Source organism: Marmota flaviventris, chromosome 7, assembly GCF_047511675.1.
Source record: "Marmota flaviventris isolate mMarFla1 chromosome 7, mMarFla1.hap1, whole genome shotgun sequence".
Taxonomy (NCBI): Eukaryota; Metazoa; Chordata; class Mammalia; order Rodentia; family Sciuridae; genus Marmota; species Marmota flaviventris.
This window is the reverse complement of record NC_092504.1, coordinates 128,238,481-128,255,215: the sequence shown is the minus strand read 5'-3', so window position 1 is coordinate 128,255,215 and position 16,735 is coordinate 128,238,481. Positions and strand designations below refer to the sequence as shown.

The following is a 16,735-nucleotide window of genomic DNA, read 5'->3' as shown; positions in this document are numbered from 1 at the left end:
TTTCCGTGCGATTTGGTGCCTCTCACTTAGCAACAGCGAGCAGGAGACGCAGCGAGCGACGCCACCTGGATCAGCGAGTGTGCGAGGGTTTAAAACGAGCCACTCGCTCCGGGGGAGACAGAAGGGGAGAGAGAGAGAGAAAGAGCAGTCTGAGCTTAACATATTGTACCACCAAGAGCAGGGCTTAATCAGGCTGCGCCCAGCAGCCAACAGGCAGGCTGCGGGGAGGAGCAGAGACTGGACAGGAGTGATTTTAATGAGTCTGTGCATACACCCTAGATTGTCTCCGCGTGTTTTTCTTTAAAGGACAATCTACTGCTGCATGGGTGGTGGGTGGGGAGAGAGATGGTTATCTGGGCAAGAAATGAGAGATGAGATGAATCTGAAACTCTGCAGTGAGTTTCCTCGGTTTGATTTTGTTTTACACCAGGGTGTTGTTACTAGAAAGGAAAAAGTAAAATTGGGTGTACTTGAAAAGGCAATTGGCTATGTAATCAGGGGATTTTTTTTTTTAATTAGTCAACACAGTAGCTATTTCTAAATCCTAAATTCCATTTTAGTGGTTGAAAATTAGCTTTGTGGAAGTGGCAAAAGAGAAGTACAGCTCTGCTAGAAAGAGATTTTCTTTCTTTCTTCTTCTTCTTCTTCTTTTTTTTTTTTTTCGCTTTGCTTTGCCTCCTTTATGGTGCAAGGGAAATTTCTGAGAGGGAGGCTGATGGAAGTTCTGCCTCCTCTCACTGCCCAAATGTAACTGCTCAGCAGCAGTAACCAGGAAACACCTCAGGCTAATCCAGATTCTCCTGCTTCTCTTCATAGAATCCTCCCCTTCCCCTGGTTCTAGGTCTCCCTTCCAAAGGTTAGAAGGATCATCTCACCAGTGTCTCCACTCCAACCCACCAGACTCCATAACACCCAAGAGCCAGCCTTAGCATCTAAAATACAGATGGCAAAGGATCCCTCTGCCCGTCCTAGGGAAAAATGGAGCCCACTTGGGTCTTCCACTGGGGTCATCTGTGCCCTGGAGACAAAGACCAGCACCCTGCAGGACACAGATGGGCCCCTTTCTCCTTGCTACACCAGACCCGATTAACCCCTTAAGTACTGAGTAGCAGAAGCCACTGACTATAGTGACACCTACTGCTCGGGGCACAGCTGTACATCCTGAGATTACCTACGGGGTTCTCACTGATGGACACATTTCTGGCTACTCTGGGAAAACAGTTGACTGGGGACATTTGTGGTTCCCTCACTTTCAGGCAGACCTCAGAGATAGGCCTGTAACTTAGGTCTCCTCGGTGGAGACACAACATACACCCATCTATCAAGAGACTTGATCTAGACTGCGTAGAGGACAGTGGAAAGCAGTTTCCAAGAGCTCATGCCTTCTTCAGAGTCACTACTAAGGAGAAACCACTGTGTTATCCTGATACCTGATTAAATTATTCTGGGAAAAATGAAAGGACTCACTGAATTTTGCTCTACTTAGAAAAACACGTTAGCAAAGCATGGGTACAAGGAATAGGGGTACTTAAAAACTCTACTTGCACAAATTATAGAATAGCATTTTAAATTAGTCTGTATTTCTTTTATTCTGTGCATTCGTTAGATGGCAGAAATTCCCTCTTGTTGAGGAAAAAATCCATTTAATTTTGAAAGTCAAAATTAACAATATTCTGAAAAGCAGGAGAAAATGCCTGTATGCTGATACCAATAATATTTACAAGTGTTTGATTCTTTTCTCCAAGAAGGACAAGAAACAATATCACAAACAGAATCCAGGACTTCCTCCCAAATAGGCACTAAGTTTAAAACCACACCAAGAGGCCAAGAGCATAAGTCAGGATAGTTATAAAATTAATGGGTCAGGAGGTACAACTTGTTTCGGTTTTGGCAAAGCACATCTAAGGAGTCTTCCGTCATGATAGGTACACATTGAACAGAACACTAGTAATGCAGAAACTTCAAATATCACCCTTTCTTCTGGATGACTGAAATGCTTTGCAGATATTTTGCTGATTCACAAACAATCTACTTGGAATAACTGGGTGTTGAATTGTGATATTCTCATTTCTCACGTGGGAGACAGGAGTTGTACAGTTTACCCAAGGTCACAGCACAAGACAGTGGAGGTTCGAGGGATCAGGCCTCCTGATTTAAAGCCCTCTTTTAGCCCCTGGGCCACAAGTGGCAGGTGGTTCTCTCTGAATCACAGTGGAGTCGACCTCATCCCTGAGTTAATTTGTGCTACTGTCGCAGAGTTGTTGATGGCCCTCTTAACATTCTTCTTGAACTTTCTCATGTATCATTGCTTTCACAAAATGGGTTAAGAAAAAAATTAGTCTATGGGGGGCATGAATAAAACCTATTTTTAAAAAAAAAACAGCCATGGTTCAAGTGTAAGTTGAGTGAAAGGCTGTATTTACCACCTGCACCTACCTAGCCAATGCCAACACTGAAGGTAAAAGCTGCTCCAGGTCTTCACTAGACAGGGATCCACAAGGTGGAGCTGCTGGGGACGGGGGTGGGGTGGGGGGGCAGCTGTGTAGTTAGATTCATAGTGCAACACTAAAACTTTCACTCTTTCCACAGACTATCCCACTGGCCGAACACAGCCCTGTGTGTGGTGTGCAAAGCAGAGCCCAGTGACTGGTATGTGTGGGCCATGTGTGGTTGTCTGGTGGGGTGACGGTGATAGGGATGGCATTTCTCAAATGTCCCTCTAAAGTCCTATATATATATCTGTTAGGAGAGGCTCCTTCTCTCAAAATATTCCCAAATCAACAACTATTTTTTCCTAGAAGGGAAGATAAATAAATGGTGATAAATGTATCCTTATGATTCATTTTTCCCCCAAATTCTATTTTAACATAAAGCCCCAATCAATATCCAGCTTTAACCTACAGGACTACGCTTATGAATTATATGTTACTGAAACCTACAGAACACCCCTACTGAAAACATGAAAGTGGTATTTTATTAAATTTAATTAAATCAACCACAAGAGGCAAATACACCGTGAGGGGCTTTGCATTCTTCAGGTGGTGATATGAACTATAGCCACCAACAACTGGTGCCCCTGGTGTTGGATAGAAAACTTCAAATTCTGAAACTTGTCTCCTCGTGCAGTCACTTCCAAAATTCTTCACATCTCCTGAGGTGCCAGGATTCTCCCAGCACTGGCTTGGAAATGGGGGATACCTTGACTACTCCCCACCTGGCCTCCCTCAGTGCCTCGGGATGTCCGTTGGACGATTCTGGAACGTCTCACATCTGGATCTCCCACTTCTGTCTGAAATAGGTACTGGACTATCTCTTGGTTAGGCTTCCAGGGCCAAACCACCTCACACCTAAATTACTGCAGACGTCACATTCCTGATCCCTGGGTTTCCTGCTGGGCCATCCAACTTCATGTCCCCGTTGACCCTCACACCAGCAGCGACTCTTACCTCTTACGTAATTCAATCACTGCAGATCTAAAGAACTTCACTGCAACTTGGCTCATACACTTTTATAAATAGATCAGGCTTATGTATACATATTTATCCAAACTTTTTTTTTTTAATGAATATACAGGGACCAGCAAATCTTTACTGTAAAGGGCCATTTAGTCAATATTTTAGGCTTCCAGGGCTGAAGGGCAAAAGTGATCTTACTTATGAAGATATTGATACAACAAGAGAGGAAACAAACTTCCACAAATATTTGTGATCAAAATTCAAAACTTTGTTTATGAACACTGAAACTAGAGTCCCACACAACTTTCATGCACCATGAAAAACTATTATTATTTTGATTTTATTCCCCCAACAATTTAAATATATAAAAAATCATTCTGATCATGTGAGCCATACGAAAACAAGTGATGGGCCAGGGTTTGGGCTCATGAGTCATTGTTTGGTGACCACTAGAGTATGCATTAAATGGTTCTACCTGTGGTCAAATGCAAACGGGAACAAAAATTTTTTACTCCCCTTTATTTTCTATTTAAGACATTTCTGTATTGTTTATATATTTTTTTTTCTTTTTTTGGCGATGCTGGGGATTGAACCCAGGGCCTTGTGCATGCAAGGCAAGCACTCTACCAACTGAGCTAGATCCCCAGCCCCTGTTTACATTTTAATTACAGACATGCATTACTTTTATGATTGAAGAAATAATGGGCTGCAAAGGTGGTTTAGTGGTAGAGTGCTTGCCTCCAATGCCTGAAGCCCTGAGTTTGTTCCCCAGCACCACCAGAAAAAAAAAATTTAAAAATAAGAATGAAAAGAAACAATAACAGAAGTTTTGATTGACGGATTAAAATAAAGACCTCTCCAGAGCTTTCGAGTTCCTGCCCTCTGTTTCTATGAGGATGGCGGTGTCTCCATGACCTCCCTAAAATCCCCTGGACCTACTGCCTGGCAAGATCATGCTCATATTTCAAGTTATTGACATTTCCTAACTTTCTTCTTTAAGACCTTCATATGTGAGACAGCATGGGGAAAGCCTGTCATGTGATCATCACTTGTCAGTTAATTTAGTGTGTGTTTAATCCTGTCTCTTAATTGGCCTATGAGCTCCCCACAGGCAGGGACCACCTCAGAACCTCCTCTGCCCTCCAAAGCAGCTCACGGTGATGAATCTCCAACATCAACAAACACTGCATGGCTATGTATTTGATCAGTCTATGCTAAAATGCAACAGTAGACTTTTTAAAACAGCATTTAATGAATATTCTAGGATCAGCAGGTAGAAATTAGAAACATGGAAATTTTGTCTTAATGTGCGAAATGCTATTTTTTAACTTTTAAAACTGTCCAACAATGAAATACATTGCCTCTTGAAATAACACATTTCCTGACACTAAAAAGTATTCAAAACACAAGTGTACAGCCATCTGTCAGGGATTCTGTGGAAGGAATTCCTGTATTATGTAGGTCAGACCACATGGCCTCTAAAGTCCTTTCCCACTCAAGAATCTGTTATTCTGATTGACTGTATTCCCCTATCCAAAAAAAATCTCATTTGTTTGTTAAAACTGAGTAGCTTAAAGCAACAGAAATCACAAGTGTGCAATACTGATCATTGGCATTTTTTTTTTAATTCTAGGGGTGTATGGAGACAGTATTGGTCTGTTTGTTTGAAGCAGGCTTAGAACATTCGATAAACCTCAAGCACCAACCTGAGAAACAGATCTCAGAGCACAGAGATTTCCCACCTCTCCTTGAGACGGCTCCCTGGAGATGGTTTCCTCATTGTTGTTGATTTATTTTTTAAGTGCAGTTGTTGGGTTGATGTCACTAGTCACCTGTCTGAATGATACCATGTAAATCATAATTATACCTTTATTTTATTTATGCTGACTCTATCTTTCTAGATCCTTTAGAATTCCAGGAAAATCCCAGATTCAAAACGAGCTTAGAAACATTTTACTTCCCTTTTGGAAGTAAAAATATAGCCCCTTGGGCACCCAGCTACAAGTACACATGATTTCAAAAAGCCAAATGTCCAAAAGGGCCCTCCAAGAGTCCTCTCATCAAGTACCTACGGCACCCACCATGTGCCAGGCAGTTCTGTCTGTACCAGGTACAGACAGTAAGCAAAATGTCTGTACACGGGTCACCTACCAAAAGGTTATTTCATTGTTAAAAAAAAAAAAAAAAGAGTGAAAGAATTCCATTGACTGGCTTGCATTGTCTAGGAAAGATTGAGCTTTCTTAGAAGTTTACAGATGGAGAATCAGTGACTTTAGAAATAGATAGCAGATGACAAAGAAATGCATATGCAAGAAAGAGAAAGAGATAAAAGAGTGAGAATCAGCTGCAACTGTAGGGGCTCCTGGTGTCAGATGTAAGGACAGGGACAGTAGGCACTAGCAGAGAGGAAAGGGTGAATGAGACTCTGCCTGGGGCTAATACTGGAAATAAGTGGGGCCCAGGTACCAGTGTGTGCGCAGCCTCCAATGCCCCAGGGCCTCTGCCACAGGATGCCTTCAGGTTAGCTAATCACCTGGTGCTCACGACAAGGAGTGACCTCTCCATGTTCCAGTTCCCCAAGCACCTTCCAAGACAGTTCGGAAATATGTTCTACAAAGCACCTACTTCAAGCCCTGCCCGTACAGAATGCCCTCTGTCCATCTTCATTTTCTTTTCGTCTTCTCCTGGAATTGTTTCAAAAAGATTCAGGCATGCTATAAATCTTCTGATTCTTAAAAAACAATCAGGACTAATAATAATAGCTTACAGTTATTGAGTGCTCACTCTATGCACTAAGCTAAGAACTTTACCCGGATTATCCCAAGTTTTAGACATAGAAACTGAGAATTAGAAAAGTTCAGTAGCTTGCTCAGGTCAGAAGGCTAGTAGATGACAAAGACAGGATTTAAACCCAAGCAGTGAAACTCCAAACACATCATTCTCAACCACAGAACTGTAGAACAGTAGCAAATGCTGTGTTGACCCACCTTCTCATCTTCCAAAGCCTTCTCATCGTTAAACCATAGCTATTTGAACATTGAATGCCAGCCAATGAGATGTCAAAACTGTGCATTATTTGTTAACATAAGTTGGATTAACTAAAAAGTTCTTCCCCTTCAAAAATAAACATAAAATTTTGTAAATGCTCAATTAATGAAAACCACCACATCCTAAGAATACAAAATGAAAATTTCCCCAAAAGACTGATGTGGGACTATTCACCAGTAGCTTTATTTCTGAAGTAGTAGGAAGAGGACAAAATCAATCAACTTATTGACATTAGAGCAGAAGAAATCGAAGGAACAGCCCTTGGTCAGCAAAAGTCCATGCTAACCTGACGGCTTAGACTATACTTCATTAGGCTTCAAGGGAAATATAGTATCCCACAAAGTCTAGTCACTGAAATAAGGAATCTTTTAAGGATATCTTTCTTGAACATTACAGATTTATATTCCTGTGTTCTTAGCAGAAAATATCATATTATCAATGCTCTGAAATAGGATGATCACTGTTATGGATATTATTAGCAGTAACAGGCAGTAAAACAATTTGCTCTGGGTTGGGAAAGTTAAAATCATTGGGGTTCTTTGTTTTGCCCTAAAAAGTACCCTAAACAGCTCCATCTTCCAGGTCCTAAGTCTGTCTGCTTTTGTTTTTTCTCTTCTTTTTTGGTACTGGGAGTTGACTCCAGGGGTCCTTTACCACAGAATTATATCCCCATCTGCTTTTTATTTTGAGACAGGGTCCCCTAAGTTGCTGAGGCTGGCCTTGAACTTGTGATCCTCCTGCCTCAGCCTCCTGAGTTGCTGGGATGGCTGGTGTGCACCACTGTGCCCAGTCCGAGACTGCTTTTCCTATTTCTTCTCTTCCTGCCCTCCATTATCTTGACTCTTGCTCTGGCACCTGATTCTAGTCCGCTTCTTATTCTACACAAGGCTGCTTGCTGAGGAGCTCAGGATGGCTCCCTGTCTCTCCGGGGTTAAATGTGAAGCCCCACCCCCAACACACACCCTTCTCTGAATTTTCTGTTTTTTTTTTTTTTTAAACTCATTTACAGGTTCCAGATGGTTGAGGTTGACGAGGCTAACCTCTGTTTAAATGTACAGTTCCTCTAATTTTCTCTTTTAGAAATGCCTGGCTGAAAAGACCCAGTGTGGATTTCAAGAGTTTTCTTTCATTCATCTGAGAAATTAGATACAATACTTTTTTTAAAAAATAAAATATTAACACAGAGTGGAGCAAGAAGGAAAAAAAAAAAGGATGAACCTATTTTGTGGGGGGGGGGCAGATCCTGGAGATTGAACCCAGAACCTTAGTGCATGCTGGGCAAGCACTCTACCAACTATATCTCCAGCCTAGAAGGACGACTCTTTTACAAAGATTTCAATAGGCTTGTGTTTTCCCTTGAATACTTTGTCTCTGTTGGTAGCTCCTTAAGTTTAGACTCTTTTTAGATTATGAATTTAAGCTACCTCGCTAAGAAAGGAGAACCTAACATTTGATGTAATTCTTTCCTTATTCCAGGTTGACTTGGGCCAATGAATGGACAGACAACATTAGATGTGATATGGACAGTTCCACTCGCAGACGGCATTACTGTGAATCTGTATGTTCCTGGTACTTGTGTCCTGCCAAGTTACATGATTTCATGTTACCACGATGAGACACAGCGTCTATCTCACCATGTTACAGCTTTCTGGTGTTTTCGTTTTTAGCCACCATCTACCATCTTTTTTTGTTTCCCTCTTCCCCTATTGGAGCATATTTAGTTTGCTTTATTTATTTATTTGTTTATTTATTTATTTATTTTTGCTCTGATCCAATAAGAGGCCCAAGCACAGGTAGAATAGAGAATAAAGGAAGAAAAAAAAAAGGAGTAGAGTGTGAGAGAAATGAAGAGTCTGGGGACCCGTTTTCTTCTGAGGTGACCACATCTGACGAGCAAGGTAAGATGAGCGTGCGCAGCGGCATTGTGGGGCAGCTTACGGGGCAGGTGAGGACCGTTTCGGTGTGAGTATGCTGAGGGCACAGGTCTTCTCCATGTAGAACACACTGAAACCAACAGCTGTGCTTTCTACAACAACTCCCATTCCCTCTACTGGATGGAGCTTCACTTTGATTTTTTTTAAAATTTGTCTAACAGAGGTAAAGAAATAGATATCCTATTATCAGAAGCTCTAGGACAACTTTAAGTTTGATCAGGGAAAGAAAAACATCTGATTCACTGCAACATCCCAGGCCTAATCATAGGAGCACAGCAGCATTCAGTAAGCATGGCCAGGGGCTGGGAGGATGGGGCATGGAGAAGGGTTGGCTAACGGGTTCAAGAACACAGATGGGATTAAGTTCCAGTGTTCTGCAGCCCAGTAGGATGACTATAGTCAACAATAACTCATTCTGTGTTTCAAAATACCTACAAGAAAGGATTTTGAATATTCCTAATAAAAAGAAATGACTAATGTTTAGGGGTGACGTATATGCCAATCGGCGAGATTTGATCATGGCCCGTTGTAAACAGGTGTTGACCATCACGCTGTAGCCTGTGAAGATGTACAACTACTTCTTGTCAATTACAAATCAATAAGTAAATGCATTCACAGGAAGAAAAAGAGAACCCGGTAAACAACTCTGGTGGAATGCCTGGTGGCAGGGGTGTTCCTTCCCCAGAAGAACAGTCATCCTTCCTAGTGTGTGCAGACTTAGGAATGGAAGAGTTTCAAGAATCTGATATCACACCGGTCCTGAGGAATGTGCTTAGGAGCATGTGCTGATTGGGGATTCAGTTCAAACGTAAAAAGAAATGCTCTTGACATTCTTGGTATCTGATTATTAAGGAAGCAAAATAAATCTCTATTATAAAAGCAAATAAACAAAATAAAATAAATCCTCATGATTTAAAAAAGACATAAAATAAATAAATAAAGATATAAAATAAATTGAATGAGTAAATGGCTGCGTGCTCAAGAAAGGACTGCCCGGTGTGAACAGAGAGCCTGAGGGAGGCCCAACTTCATAAATCTGTATTAGGATAGCCCTTCTTTATAAAGGAATCAGCTTTCATAAAACTGGCCTGGGTGACTTTAAGTTTGCCTCTAAGAGCTAAAGACCAAGATAAGAGAGGGAAAATAGAAAAGGATGGGTTAAATTTGCAGAAATTGTCAGGGTTTCTATGGCAGTGAAATGTAAAATCAAGGGTGCATCTTTTGCACATAGCAATGTAAAAGGTATCTTAAACACAGGCAAAAATGTTTTCTCTCCAACATAATAGTTCTTATACATATTTGGAACTCAAAGTTCCTTTGTTATATGCAACATGATATCTGATGTAATATCCATTTTATGTATATTAACAAAGGCCTGGAAGACTCTATCTGGGTTTACAGAGGCATCCAAAAAGGGGGTAATAATAAACCATCAGAAGTCACAAGCCTGAAACGAAAATCCAGGCTGTGAACAGAGGTAGGCTAACTTTCCTTAATTTAACCCAGTATCCTGCTCCTGCTATAGCCAGGAATACAGATCCCAAAAACATTACAAAGATGTCCTTGACTCAGGCATTAGATCAGGGCTAACATGGCCAGTCACAGTGGAAGCACAGGAAACCATTTTAAGCCAGACACTAAATTAAAAGGAAAGTCTTGCTTATTTCATGGATTTCTCCTACAGTGAATGTCAGAGCCTGCATTAAGTTTATAAAACAATGTCTAAATGGTGCTATGGTTTGGATGTCTCCTAAAGTCCCAGGTATTAAGGATTTGGTCCCTACTCCCTGGCACTATTGGGAGATGGTAGGAACATTCAAAAGGTGGAGCCTAGTGGGAGGTTCTTCTAGTCATTTGGGGTGTGCCCTTGAAGGGGATGTGAGGATCTTAGCCCCTTCTTCTTCCTTTCTTTCCACTTCTTAGCCACTACGGAGTGAGCAACTTCCTCTGCCATATGCTCTCACCACAGGCCCAAAAGCAATGAGCCCCATCGACCATGTAGATTGAAACCTCCAAGACTATGAGGTGTAATAAACCTTTCCTCTTTTTTAGTTGACTATCTTAGGTATTTTGTTACAGTAATGGAAAGCACTGGCTAACTAAAACATCACTATTATACATGATATTCTGAGGCTCTTAAATAACCTACAATCTATTTAAATACAGGTACTGAATATTTTGTATCATTCATATAAAAGTAATCCCTATTCCTAAATACAACACTAATGCAATAAGCAGAGTGACAACTTGTAAACAGAAATCTAACTATACATGCCACTGGATTTCAGCCAGAGGGTCCAGATTCAAACTGAAATTCCGTGCTATCAGCACAGAATAATTTTATCAGCTAAACAGGCAGGAGAAGAAGCAACTGGTCCCAGAAAACTTTGATTTTATTCCAAGTTATCATCAGGGAATAAGATGAGTCCAATTTTATGTAGCTAGGAGTGACAAAATGGCATGCACATCTGAGGTGGATTTCTTTGTGGCACATATAAAGCAGAGGTAGGTTTTCAAAGCCCTCCTCATCCCTCTCTTCTCTACCACCAGCACCTAGAGCCATATTTCATTTTCATTTTAGCAAATGGTCAACTTTTCTTTTTTTTTACCAGAATTGAACTCAAATCACTGTCCCTAAGTAAGTTAAGCAATTTGGTGCACACAGGAGATCTATCATAGAGAGAGATCCATCTAATGAAAGTGATCTCCTAACTATGACATGGAAGATGGCATTCTCTCTCTAGCTAAAGAACACACTGTTTCTGCTGGGGCAGGACAACATCAATCTAGGCACCTCTAAGATTAACAAAGAACAAGATGCCATTCTGGTGCCTGGTAAGGGAGAATTCTGAAGGATTTCTGTAATCAAAACAATGACCAAAGTTCAACCATGATGTAGGAGTTCTAGTACCTAAACTCAAAGCAGGAACTACACCAAGTTTATATCCAGGTACTAAAATACAACCATGCCAGTAATAATATGTGCCAATCCAGATACATCTTCCAGTTACTTAATGAAAAATAAGAAGGGCTGGGATTGTGGCTCAGCGGTAGAGCACTGAGCATGGGCGGGACCAGGGTTCGATCCTCAGCACCACATAAAAATAAAGGCATTGTGTTGTGCCCATCTACACCTAAAAAATAAATATATAAAAAAAAGAAAGAAAAATAAGAAAACACAGGATTCAGAATAGAAATGATTTTCATGCTGCTTCTGTCGCACATGGTCACCTTGGTCCACAGCATGTTACTGAGACTTTACTTGGTGTTGGCAGAAATTACCACTAACTGGCAAAAGGAACAGAGAAGAAACGACAATATGGTGCCTGTACATGCAACCGCCACAAAGCCCAGTGTTTTGACATTGTTACTGAAACAAACTCAACTATTTATGAGAACTAAGTTGAATCCAACAGTTGGTGTGGCAGGAAAAAACATCTGTTTCTGGCATCTTTTTGTCTAGAAAGTCACTAAGGAAGGAGGAGGAAGCACACATTCACACCAACACACACACCTCCCGAAAAAACCGTAAGGATCACCGTCACGTGGCAGCAGAATCTCCTGCACCCTTGCTGAGGCCTCACCTTGGAGGCTCAGGCAGGGCATCCCTGCAGATGGCTCTGGCTTGCTTCTGGATAGTTCTAGATAGTTTCCTTTTTTATCCACCAGATTTGTTCTCATTAATTATTTTGAATAAAACACCTTTCTGGGGTGGAGCACAGACCATTCTGCCTGTATAAACGGAGAGCATGAACCCAGATAAACTTTTCTCTTGATCTCTAAATGGTGAAAATGAGCATCCCAGGAGGTGGGGTATTGACCCCACCCAGGGGCAGCAGCATCAGTGCCATCTGGGACCTAGAGAATCGCGGTATTCAGAACCTACTGAGACCCACGGAGTCCTGGAGTGGGGCCATGCAGTCCTCTGACAGCCACAGCCTTCCAAGGGAGGTGGGTGGAAGCTCACGTTTAAGATCGGTGCCCTCCAGTAAGGGGCTCTAGACCGCCGACTCCTCGAGTTTTCTAGTTCAATAAACTCCCCTTCTGTTTGCTCTCCAGTTACTGCTCATTTCTGCCCACCCCCGAAGCTGCCTTTTTTGGTTCTTCTCTCTTTAATTTGCTGTATCTAATCTGCTCTACGCTTAGAAATCGGTTGTCACACTTGTTAAAACCATGTGTACACTACAAACAGGTAGGCTCCACTCGGTGGAGAGCCGCTTAGGAACTGGAAAAGCACCAAAGTGTACAGTTTGAGGTCAGATTCTGGGCATCAATTTTGGGTGCTCCGGGCCTTTTGTGCATCCTTCTGTGGTTGTACAGTGAGTGTTTATTTCTGGTCAGAGAGAAGGCCACAGAACAACTGAATTCCAGTAGGTGACCCATTTCTGTGGGCCAGTGAGTCAGTGCAACGTGTATCTAAATTATTTTTAATGTACCACTGATAACTCCTGTTCATTAACTGCTCGTTGCTGAGTGCCAGGCACCTTGCTCAGCATTTCACACACTCTGTTTAGTTAGAGCCTCACAATGTGAAACAAGTTTTATCAGCCCCGTTCTAGATGAGGAAACAGAGACATTTAGCTATTCAGTAACTTGCTTAAGGTCACAGGGCTATTAAGAAGTACAGCCAGAAGTACAGCCAGAACTTTGGGATCCAGGTTTGCTGGATCCCAAAGCCCCAGAGCCTTCCTCCTTTAAAAAAAAAAAAAAAAAAACTTTTAAAAAGTTAACACCACTGGGTTACATAGGAAAGAGGCAGCCAGGTCTAAACTGAAAACTGAAAAGAAAAAAAAAATGAATCCCAAGAATAAAAAAGAACCATGATAAATGGTCAATATTAAAAAAGGGATAGGTGTATCTTTCTTGGGATGGGGCCAGGAAGACACGTGACTCAAGCAGGCCACCCAGCCTGGGCAGCCCACACCTACCAGCGCCTGTGGTAAGAGGGGCTCCCGGGTCCTGAACACCTGGCTGTGGCACCCCATCTGCACTCTCTGCTTCCTGCCTAGAAGCTGTGCCAGGCTGGACCATCTTAAGGGATCCCCGGATCTCGCTCCCACGGGGACCCATGTTCCCTTTTCTATCCCACTCTGGGGTCCTCAATTAGTCATTTAGAAGCTGGTCGAAAGCACACAACACAATCTTCATATTTGTAAACATGGTGAAGTCAGAATCTTCTGGCACGTAACTGAGAGCCTAGAACCAATGTCGAACCACCTGGAATATTAAAAGTGAAATGTTCTCTTCTGACTTTTTGTTTGCTTGCTTTTTTAAAAAAAGAGAAAAAGGAAAGATGTCAAGTTCGCTTTCTTTGAGCCTAAGATTTTACTAAATACACAGTCACGCTACAGCACGCTGGGCAGTGTTCTCTGAAACATTTATTAGTGTGCAGACAGATGCTATGGGTGGATACCGTGGAAGAAGTCACGACAGGCAGGGGGAGGTTAGGTAAGAATGTGTTCATCCAGCATCGAGGTCGACCTTGTTCGAGTTCTTGGAGCTGCTGGGAAAACATCATTTCTGAAGTCTTCTCCATTTCTTATTGAGAAAAATCAGAAGCAAACTTTGTATTTCAATAATTTGATTATAATCCATATTTAATCACATAAACGGGCTTCTGCTTTCTAAATTTCAAAGAATCCCCTTTGATTTTATTCTTTAAAGAATCTGTGGTCATTGAGGAGATATTTCAGTGGGAAATGCATTCTAGACGGTACCTATAGGAATGACTGAAATGAGAGATAAAATCCAAGTGTTTCATAAGAAGAATATCAGCATTCTGATATGGCACTCATGCCAAGGGAACTGTAAGAAGCACACATAAGCATATTATATGAGATGGAATGTGAGGCGAACACAGTTATCCAGAGATTTCCAAACTGGTGGCATATAAAAGTGCTTTACCATCTGGCACTGGAAAACATACCTATGATCCCGGCTACTTTGGAGGCTGAGGCAGGAGGATTGCAATTTTGAGGCCAGCCTGGGCAACTTAGTGAGACCCTGGCTCAAAATAAAAAAATAATAAAAAGTGGGGGTGGGGGGTGGGGATGTAGCTCAGTGGTGGAGTGTCCCCAGATTCAATCTCCAGTACCATGAAAAAGAAAGGAGTGCATTATTACTTTGTAAATGTTTCTATGGTTTATAGAGTTGGGCTGGAGGTGCATTTGAAGCACTAGTTTGCTTTTCGTTGTTGTTGTTTTGTTTGTTTTTGGCTAATTCCTCAGTGAGAGGCAAAAGCTGTCCATCTAACCTCTGGTTCCCAGCAGACTGAGAAGGGACAAAACTTGTGTCCCTTTTGATTCTGCCATGGCCTGGTCCTCTTTGGAAACCAGTATTTCACAACACTGCACAAATCAGCTCCTGGTGTGTCTGCTGAGGGGCACCCCCTGCCTTCCCTGCTTCCTTGCAGAATCTCATCACTTTCTCTCTGCTGACCCTCCCCTTCCCTCACCAAAAGACAAACAAACAGAGAACAACAGCTGTGTCCTAAAATGAAAGTGGACCTTTTAAGTTTTGTTTTTCTTAAACCTCTCTTCTAATTACTAGAAGGTTTTCTCAAGGCGGTTCTTCAAACTGATGGAAGGTCCTAAAGACTCTAGGCTTCTCTTGAAAATGAACACTCTTTCCCCCAGCTCATCAAACAGAGTGCTTTAAGTTGCCAAGATGACATTTTTCTAACGACCATGTGGTTCTGCACTTTGGTTGTCTTTGCCTTTCCCTGACAGGTAAAGGGACTCCGGCTACAACTCTTACCCAAGAGCTCATCCCCCTGCTAAATGCCAAGACCCAATAAGGAAGCAGAAGTAAAGTCCTGGTCTTATATAAAGGGTGTGCCAGCAAAATCCCAAAGCCACTTTGTGAAAGTACATATATATCAAAGTATAAATTATGTTGACATTGAGCACTTAGTCATGGTTGAACTAACAAGTTTTCTTTTTCTTCTGCCTCTAAAATTCCATCAAGGTAGAATTTCAAATCTCTTCAAAAAAATTTTTTCCTGCATATATATTACTAGTATGTACTTTATTATAGCAGAAGGAAAGAAATATAATTATTGCACATATCTGTTGGCTGTACTGATGGTGCTATTTCTCATAAAAAATGCAGCAATTCCTTCTGCTTTGGAAGTCAGCACAGCCTTTCACCCACAGAGCTGTAACTTTTCAGAATCAATCTCTCTTGGCTTTGCCATCATCAAGACTTTCTGGATTAAACTGATCCACAAAGTCTCCACTGACCTTCCCCCAAGGTCACCAGAGGCAGGAAATGTGCACAACATACTTGGCCCATATAGAAGCTGCTTCCAAGAGCTGCACCTGAGCTGCTCCGAGGGCCCAACACCTGGCAGGCAGAGCAGGACAGGACAGCCCCCAGCTGCTGCTTCCTTTCCGGGAGATCCCATGCAATTAAAGCCCTGATGAGTATCGCTTTGAACCTAATATCTGCAGATCAGTGTGCAGAGATGAGCCACAAATCTTTTAGTGCCAATTATCCAGACTCAGAATGAAGGGGACTTTATGCACACTGGCTATTTTTAATCACAAAGATTTCCAGTCTTTTCTGTAAATGGGCTAGGGCCAACAGCACTTATATGAGCAACCTCAACAATACTGTTCCCATATGAGTCCCTGAATGATACATTTTGGCATGCTTTTTCTCCAATATCAAGGCTTTTTGGAATATTTTCACTCATTTATAAGCAGGAAGAGGGACTAGGGATGATAATTAAGAAAATCACTAAATGTTCCAATCCCAAAGGGCCACATATGACAAGATTTTAGGATGTGCATGTGCACCACTGCATGAGAGGGAGTGGGGGAGGAGAGAGAAAGAGAGAGAAGAAAAGGGGAGAAAAAAGACCTCCAAACCTCTAGTGCTCAGGGATGTGGCTTGAGCCCAGATATCACAATGGCCAAGAGTTGGCAAATCTGTCCCACAGATTCTAAAGAAATGCTGGGAATAGCCACCAAGTCAAGGAGGGAGATAGCACAAATGACACGATGAATCTCACTAAATTATAATGTCCCAGAATATAATAGTAATTGGGGTGGGGAGGAATGTGGTTGATAATATTAAGTTCCTAAAACATCACAGTTTTCTGTATTGTCTCTTCCAGTTAAATAGCATACTCAGCAGCCAGGACTGGGCAGCTGATATTATTCCTGCTAATAAATAAAACATAAGGATGAAGTTTTCCCATAGGGAAAGCTTTCCAACATTGAAAATGTACACTTCAGGTAATACATAAGCCTCAGTTTTAACTTTTTTTTTTTTTTTTTTTTTTTTTGGTGCTGG

At 41.8% G+C, this 16,735-nt stretch overlaps 1 protein-coding gene and 1 non-coding gene across 3 annotated transcripts in view; both read right to left on the bottom strand.

Moving 5' to 3' along the window:
* The window catches only part of Maml3 (mastermind like transcriptional coactivator 3), a 398,437-nt gene that overhangs the window by 301,697 nt on the left and 80,005 nt on the right, over positions 1–16,735 (bottom strand). The window lies entirely within an intron of this gene.
* Positions 4,028–4,100, bottom strand: Trnaa-ugc (transfer RNA alanine (anticodon UGC)). The gene has a single exon. It is a non-coding gene; the product is annotated as a tRNA-Ala (tRNA).